Genomic DNA, 9,255 nt, shown 5'->3' on the forward strand with positions numbered 1-9,255 from the left:
TTTTTTTTTTTTTTTGCAGCAGTTGGAGTAGTCATGGAGTAGTCATAGATTTATGTTGAGTAGGAGTGGAAAGAAACAGAGGGACTTTTATCTATTACTGTAAGATTCCCTGTTAGTTTCATCTTCTCCCACATTCCCTGGGGAAATTGTTTTCCATTTCTCCACTACATTCTCTTGTGCCCAAATTACTGTGAAAAACCCAGCAGCCTAAATCAGAAGATGTTGGGTCCTCTAAAACTGGAGTTACAGATAGTTGTGAGCTACCATGTAGGTGCTAGAAGTTTAATGGGGTCCTTTGCAAAAACAGCCAGTGCTCTTAAGCTCTGAGCATTCTCTTAAGCTCTCATACATTCTGATTCTATTTTGTTTGGGATGAGGAATGGTCCCCAATTTAGGTGTGTAAAAGGTTCTGTTGTCTATTTTAGGAACATAAGCAAGCCCATGATCCTTCTTTTGTCCTTAAAGGGAATGATGCATATAATGTTTATCCATACAAATGATAAGAATTCATTCTCCAAGCTGTACAGCTTTCAAAGTGCTGTAGATGAAGAAACAGTAGTTCTGTTCAAGTTGAAATGTTAGTCATATTCTATAGCTCAGAATGAATACAGAGGCATGTACTTTGGGATATAAAGCCATTGTGGTGTTTCAGTGCTCACCTTCCTATTTCTATTTCTTACTAGTCAGTGATTATATACATATGTGTGTGTATATATAATATATATATATATATATGTGTGTGTGTGTGTGTACATATAACCTGTTTAATTATTTTTGAATTTTGATCTTTGTTGAATTTTCCATATGTAATTTTCATCTGCATATTTAGATTTTCACACTATTATAAGTAAACAAGAACTTTCCTATTTTTGCATCTTTCCTTAATATAAAGTTACCTCTCCTTTATCTCCTTTCTGTCTGCACCTGTTGTATCTATTACTCCAAGGCTACAAGAACATAGGCATCTCTCTTGGAATGGTACCTGGGGCATCATATCTATTTACTGGGAAATGAGTCTGCTAGTTCCCTACCTGCATTTATATATTCTTTTCATTCCATTAATTATAGTTTCTGACTTTTCCTCTTTCCTTAATTTCATGCCCATTTGAAATTTTGATAAATTAGATTGTTATGAAACAAGCAGAAAGTAAACAGGAAATTTGTACATTATGAGGAACATTTGGTTGGAACATCAAGGAAACCCATGTGCATTGATACAGCAGTAGGTTGGCTAAAGCCTAAGTGCCAAGGTGAGAACCGCTGCATTATCAGACTATGTAATTGGCATTTATTTAATTTGTGTTTCAATCTAGAAAAAAACAACAACTATTGTAAATTAAGAAATCCTGGCAATTCTGAGCTATAATCTTGCAGCTGAGGAAGAGTGGTTAAAATCAATGCAATATGAATTTAGGGAAGAGGAGTTAGAAGAAGTAGCTTGCCAAGCACAGTCCTCCAATGTCCCCAATATAGGGTTGCCCAACTTACTGTCTTCAAGGGGTTAGGCCGTCCTTTAATGGATTCAGCAGTGTTGCCTTCTCTGTCCTTAGTCCCTCAGGTTGGGTTGCTTGTGTATCTAGGGACCGTTAACAAAGCCTCAGTCTGCTCTTCTTGGCGAGTCCTTGTGGTTCCCTTCTCAGGTGGCTTCTCACTCTAGGGGAGTCAAGCTGCTGCTAGTTTCTTCCCATCTTCAATCCTCTTTTATGTTTATCTTCTCCTCTCTTTTTTTCATGAGAGGGCAGGATCTTTCTGCAAGTTCCCGGAAGGACCCACCCTTTTTGATTCTTAGGAAAAAAAACTATGATCACTGCAGATAGAGGTAAATTGTTTCCACACAACTGCCAAAAATCACTTCCAAGAAAGATTTATCTCTAACTTCCCCTTTTGGAGTCTCCAAGCCCAGTTTAATTCGCCTTCGCAAATCTCATCAGGATCCTCCAATCATAAGCATTGCCGAGCCATTTCCAACAGGCTATGCTCCTTGCTTTGAGTTCCAGGTGTGGCATGGTGTCACCAAATCCATGCCAAGGGCTCAGTGTTATGGAGCTGTCAGGACCAGGTTGACATAGCATTTGCTTGCCAGGCCATGGATTCTTGTCAAGGCCAGTCAGCAAGTAATCTGTGGGTTCACAGAGGCCTGCTGCCAGGGAAAGACCTTTTCTGGGTAATTTGGGCCAAAAGTACCACGAATGTCTGGAAAAAAGCCTTCCAGGCTTACCGAGCTCTATATAGAGACTCCGGATTCTCCTTAGGATCTAATTTGATGGTATCCCGAAGTCTTGTTCTTCTCAGCCACACAGGCCCAACTTCAGTCTCAAATCCATTTTCTGTATTTTCAGCACTCCTCTAGAATTGGGCCTTTCAGGATTCCAAGGTCTGGTTTTGTCCTCAGTTTTTCTTAAAATCAGGATGCTTGTATTGTACAAGTGGGATACAGGGCTATCATCTATGTATTGTTGTAACCCTGGTGATCTCTGGACCATGATGCACACCTACCTCTTCAGAGCTGAGCCTGGCTGTGGAGTCACTGATCTCAGAACACTGACCTGCTGCTATGTTGAGAGGTGTTTGGGCACAGAGACTTGCTGGCTGAGTAACAATGGCATAGGCTCTGGTCCTGTCCAGGAGTTGGCAATGGAGGTGTCCTGTTTGAAGGGGGGTGAGGATATTTTGTGCTCTAAAAGGCATAGATGGCTACTTTTTGGGGATAGGCACTAGTCAGTGTCAAGAGTGAAGAATGTGTCCATAAGGTAGTCCACTGATGTTCCAAAGGTTTGCAACATAATGTGTAAGTGTTTGCACTTGGCTTGTAACAGGATCTTCATCTAGCCTGGGTAGCCTGGATCTTGATGGTAAAGGCTCAAGAGAAGTGCAGGATGAAGGCTGATTTATTGGAACTCCAAATGCTCCATGTGAAGCCATCCAGAATAATGTTATCTGTAGACATGAGGCTGTTCAAGGACTCCAAATAGAACACTATCTTGCAAAGCACATGGGGCTGGGAGGGTCCAAGGTGTTGGTAAGGTAACACCAATCTTGTACATGTATCCTAACTTGCCCACTGGGACATTGCAGGTGGCACAGGACAGATTGTAGTTTGCTCACCTTCTTGGTGAAGCCAGCACCTGGGATCAGGGGTTTGGAGACCCTAGAACACCTCTGAGCTCAGTTGCTTTTGTCCAACTCCATCCTAGAACCATTATTCTCTGGGTCCAAACACCCAGGTTGTCTGGAACATGAACAGTGCTCTAGACTATGCTGGGTTTATCAGGAAAAAAGGTTATTTTGTTTTAATTCCAGTGTCTGACATGGTAAAGGTGTTCAAATGCTACTGGTATGGAATATCAATAAAAGATCTGATGTGCTTTCCAGGTGAATGGGAAACCTTAAGACCCGATACTAGTCTCCTGACTACTCACAGATCCATTGGTAAAAATCTCACTACTGAGCCATTTTTAACTTCCTATAACAGGCCTGGATCACCAACTAGCTAGAAGCTGAGGTCTCGGAGTCAGATTTATCAGGGATGACCTTAGTAATAATAGCAGCCTTTTATTCTCTGGTTGAATAAACAGGCCCTTTGCTACTCAGTGTGTTTTCCATTTACCTTCCTCTTGAAACTTAGCTGGTCATGTTTTGTACCTGGTAGGGTGATTGCCATATTATTTTCAAGAAATCTGAGTAATTTATAGTCTTATCTAGATCATGTTGTAATTTCCATTGACCTTAATCACAGGGGCATCCAAATACTAAATGCTGCTGCAAGATATTGCCTGTACTCTTTCTTATCTATGTAGCTGAGTAGCATTCTAATATCTCCCTGTAGTCTGGATCCAATATTTCATCTAGCATGACTTTGCTTTCTTAGGCTGCTAAGTTAAAGTCAACAGGAGGAACCCTAATGGGAATACTGAATTGCAAAATGAAAGCATTCTCTTCTAAAGAACAAAGATATCTAGGTCAGCAGAGGCTAAAACCATAGGATCAGGAAATAAATATTTGCTCATGGGTCACTATGAGTAATAGTGACTGGTCTACTTCTCATTTCTAGTTTCTGATTCTTGGACTTGTGAATCCCAGCTATGGCGGAAATGATTTATTGTACGAGGCACTGATTTAAATCAAATGCAGCAAGGATCCAGGGTAAAATGGAAGATCAGGAACCAAGTAACACAGTGGAGAAGTCAAGTCATGAAGAATGGACTATTCTACAAAAAGGCAGAACATCAGACTTCATAAAACAGATCTTATGGCAGCTGAAAAGTGGAGAGAAACAGGCTATACAGTAAAAGGGAAGACACACCCAGTGACTCCCATGGAAGAGGAGGAAAATATCACCTACAGAGTAGGCAAAAGTTTTTAGTGAAAAGAAAGTAGAAGTCTGCCACAGAATAAGCCCATGGTTCTCAAAACCCTTGATTCCAGTAGGGGTGTATGCTGTGACACTGAGTCCTTGTGTGGCAGCTCACTGTTGAAAGGAAATCCATTTTGTCTCTCTTTATATCTCAGAGGGCTATGTCCACAAACAATCTTGAGAGAATGCATATTGTTTGAAAATGAGCTACCAAAATGAACTACCAACAATGAACCAAGGATTAATCAAAAGCCAGAGCCTGGGGACACTCTGCCACTATATCTGTGTAGGAGGTGGCTGTGCCATGCAGTGGTGGTGAGAGAGAAGGCTGAACTGGAACATGGGAAGAAGTCTAGGTGGAGGAGACTGAGGGTGTGAATGAAGGGCATGGTTGTAGCAGACCTCCCATTGTAGTAGGCAGCAAACCCCATCACTTGAGGATAACTCTGGAAAGTGATAGCTACAGGCCTCTGCAAGACGGTTAGCTTCGGTAGCTGCCTTTCTGCTGCATGGTTAGTTGCTGGTGAGAATCCTTGAAACTTAGGTCCACCAGAGCACTCAATTTCCACAGCCTTCACCTTTCCACATGAGGTTTAATTCTAGGTGGGAACTGAATGCAATGAGACGAATCTTGAGGTACAAATCTCACTGTTGTTTGCCCCCTCAGTCTTCACCACACTTGGATAACAGCCCTTGGCTTATATATCAGCTATACTAAAAGGAGTGTGAATTTGAGAGTCTCTGGAATGAGTAGGACAAGCCCATAGGGCACAAAAATAAGTGAAGCCAATACTGGCTTCTGTTACTCAAAGAAGGGGGGATCCTAAAGTGACTACAGATCTACTAGCCAACCAACTCTTGGCAGATCTGGAATCATCATTTGCCCAGACATAGAAAATGCAATGAGTTTCCACTTTGCCTGGTAAATGCCAGTACTAGAGGAGACATAAAGAAACTGAAATAACACTGCATCCTTTCTTCAACTTTTTTTAAATGCAATTCTTTTGTTCTTTTTGTAATATCTCTTAGTTTTATTTTTACTTATTTGAAAAGATTTGTTAAATTGTGCCTGTGTGCATGTGTGCCAGAAGAAAGTATTGGATCTGTTGGGCTGGTGTTGCAGGTGGTTTGTGAGCAGCTACACATGGGTGCTGGGAGTGGAATTCTGGTCCTTTGAAAGAGCAGTAAACTCATCACTGTTGAGCCATCTCCCCAGCTCCCCCTTAAAGCAAACCTTTTCTGTCCTATCCTTCATTTCTTTTCTTATATGTATCAACTGTCATTCATATGCTTTTCCTACTGATCTCTCTCTCTCTCTAACATGTTTCTCTTTCCATGTTCTTTTTCCTCCCCTTTATTGCAATTTTGCATTTCTTCTTTCCTTTTCCCTTGGTGGTTTGAATGAGAAGTGTTCCTCATAGATACATAAATTTGAACACTAAGTCTCACATAGTTAGTGGTATTGTTTAGAAATGCTTAGAACCTTCAGGAGGTAGAGTTTTGATGTAGGAATTGCCTCACTGCTAGGTGGCTACTGTTTTCTATTTCTGCTTCCTGTGAGCAGGTGAAAAGTGATTGTCTTACTCCTGACATCATCCTTTCCCCGTGACAATGGACTGTATCTTCTTTAGAACTATAGTAAAAACAAACCTTTCTTCCTTAGTTTTTTTTTCTGTGTATTTTATCACAGCAACAGAAAAGTAACTAATATGCCTTCTTTTATGTATTCATTTCTTATATTTACTTTTACTATGATTAATTCTTAGCATCATGCTTTATGCTACTTGGCTTTGTCATTTTGTTTTCTATGTTTTTGATAATGGTGTAGTTGGTTTTAATCCTGTTTAATATTTAGTATCTGGTTGGTTTAGTGGACTTGCTTTTGTACAGTTTGTTTCCTTTCTCTGAGTTAGAGTAGGGACTCAGAGCCAATAAGGAATGACTGCTCACTCAGAAAACCCAGTGTTGTACAAACTGGAACAAAAATATAAAGAACACACAAAAAAATAGCAACACAACATACATTCTCCGAAAGACCACAACAGAACTTCAGTATCCAACTCAGAAGATACTGAATGGGGAAGATAAAAATAAGTACTAAATTAAAGAACTTTGGGGCTTGAGTCATTCTTGCCTTTCTAGGGACTTGAGGTACATCATTTTTTTTTAACCTTTCTGGCTTTTAAATGGAAGTACTCATATGTTTACAAATTCCTCTTAAAATAACCTTAACTTCTCAAAGGTTTGTGCTTTCATTATCATTCAACTCTAATAATTTTAAATTTTCTTTTCTGCCCTGCTAGTCATTAAAGAATATGTTGTTCAGTATTCATATAGTTGTATTCTTATTGCTAATGATTTCTGATTTTATTGTATTATGATATAACAGAATAAATTATTTTGATTCCTTTGTCTTTTCAATACAATTATTTTGGGTCTTTAATTCTTTTGTCAGACTTTATTTATGGTTTGTAGTGTAGTCTATTTTAGAAAAAGTTCCATGGGCTGCTGGGAGAATTTGTGTCTGTTGGATGGAATATTCTGTAGACATCTGTTAAATCCATTTGCCTTATGTTATAGCTTAACTGTGAATTTCCTTTGTTGATTTTTAGTTTGAATGGCCTATCTAGAGATAAGAGTGGTTTATTCACATCACTACTATTATTATATAGAGATCTGCTTGAGATATTGTGCTTATTAGACACTATTTTATGAAATAGGAGACCTGGTGTTTTGTGTATATGGCTATGTCTTCTTAGTGGCCTGTGCTCTGATTAATATATAGTGGCCTTCTTTATCTTTTATAAATTTCACTTGAAGTCTACTTTATCAGTTATTAGAATAGCTAGGTCAGCATATTTGAGATTTCTGCTTGTTTGATAATTATTTTCATGCTTTGGCTTTCAGTATGTGGGGTGTCTTATATATGATATGTATTTCTTAGAAACAAAATAGATAGTTGTATCTAGTTGTTTGATCTAATCATACAGTTTCCATTCTTTACTGCTAAGTTGAAGCCATTCATATTTAAGGGTGAGAGATATTTACTGATTTCTGCAATTTTGTTGGTTGTTTTCCCTTGTTGGTTGGATTATTGTTCTATATTTTCTCCTTTAGCAGTGTTTTGTTTGTTCACTTCATTAAACATATTTAATTCCTTCCTAGCTCTTCTTTTATCCATCTATTATTGCCGTGGAACTTATTCTTTCCCATGTTCTTGTGACTGAGACAGTCTGTGGGTGTTTCAGGGTGCATATTATCCCATTAAGTAACTTCAGTGGTGCTGGCTGGACGGTCATGGAATGTTACAGTTTGTGCTGTCTTGAAGTATCCTTATTTCTATGTCTGTTTTAAAGGACAGATTACTAGATCTAGTAACCCTTATTGGAGGTTGCTTATTTTCAGAGCTCGAAACATCATTTCCTACTTTCCTTGATCTTATGGCTGTTGCTAAGAGATCGGATGTTGTTTCAGTCTTTTTGCCTTGGTTGTGTTGCTGATATAACTGTGTTCCTTTATTTTGTATCTTTGACATATTGATGATTGTGTACCACAGGAAGATTCTTTTCTGATCTTGTCTATATAGGCTCTAAATGCTTCCTTTGTTTGCACATCTGCTTCTTTCTCTGGATTTGTGAAATTTTTGTTTGCTGTAATTTCACTGAATCCATTTTTAATGTCTTTAATGTTTAGCTCAGCTCTTTATACCCCATAGATTCTTAGGTTAGTTGTCTAGGTCATGTTTTAGAATTCTTGGACCTTGACTTGCTTATTTTGTTTTCTGAAATTATTTTTATTCTATGTGCCTGGGTGTTTTTCCTGCACATACGCCTGATTTGCATGCTTGTACCAGAAGAGGCCAGAAGAGGACATCAAGTTCCCTGGAATTGGACTCACAGATGGTTGTGATGGAAATTGAACCTAAGTCCTCGAAAGAGCAGCCAGTGCTCTTAAGTATGAAGTCATCTCTCCAGACCCTCATTTTATTTTACGTTTGAATATGTCAGCTTTTTCTTCCATTTCTAATATTCTTTCTTCAGCTTGGCTGAGTTTGTTGAAAATGTTTTACATTGTTTTGTTTTTTGATTCACTACTTTTTTCATTTCCAGCAGTTTATTATTTCCCCTCTACATTTCCTTGTTGAATTTCCTTCCATGTCACTGATATTCTGCTCACATCACTGACTTTGTTATTCACATTGCTTAGTTTTCCCTCTATATCACTAACTTTCCTCTCTAGTCCTGTACTATCTGCTTGTTTGTATTCTATTTAGGTCAATAGTCTTCATTTTTTTTTTAACAGAAAACTTTTAAAATTTCAGCTGGCATTTTGTTTATTTCAGGATGTTTAACTTCTACAGTTAAGGAGTTATAATCTTTCGGAGGAGCCATCTTGCTTTGATTTTTCACGTTTATTGTGTGTCTGTATTGCAGTTTGCACATCTGCTAGTATGTATATCTCTTTTGGGGGCTGAGAGTAAATTCTTGTCAATCATCCTACTCTTGTCTCAATTCCCAGAATCCCCCAGCAAGGATGAGACAAATGGCTTCAGGAACAGTTCTACTTATCCTCCTGTTGCCAGGGCAATGCACACGCTAAGATGTGCTTGACTTCCTTTTTCATACCACCTGTCTTTTTTCCCAGGCATGTTTTATGGATTTCCAGACCCCCTTCTTCTCCTTGTCCTGTCTCTTTCTATGTATCATATAGCAGCTATCTCTAGGCTTCCCTCTTACACAGAAGGCCTAATTTTTGTTGTTGGCAATTTCCTCTCAATTTTACATTTTTCTTAATTTCTTCTAATTGTGTCTATTTAGGGGAACTAAGGGTCAGATAATAGTTCTCAAAGGATGTAGGAGTACAATAGTGTTTTGAGAGATGAAGGGTTTTTTTTTTTCATG

This window comes from Phodopus roborovskii, unplaced genomic scaffold (genome assembly GCF_943737965.1).
Source record: "Phodopus roborovskii unplaced genomic scaffold, PHOROB, whole genome shotgun sequence".
In the NCBI taxonomy this organism is placed as follows: domain Eukaryota; kingdom Metazoa; phylum Chordata; class Mammalia; order Rodentia; family Cricetidae; genus Phodopus; species Phodopus roborovskii.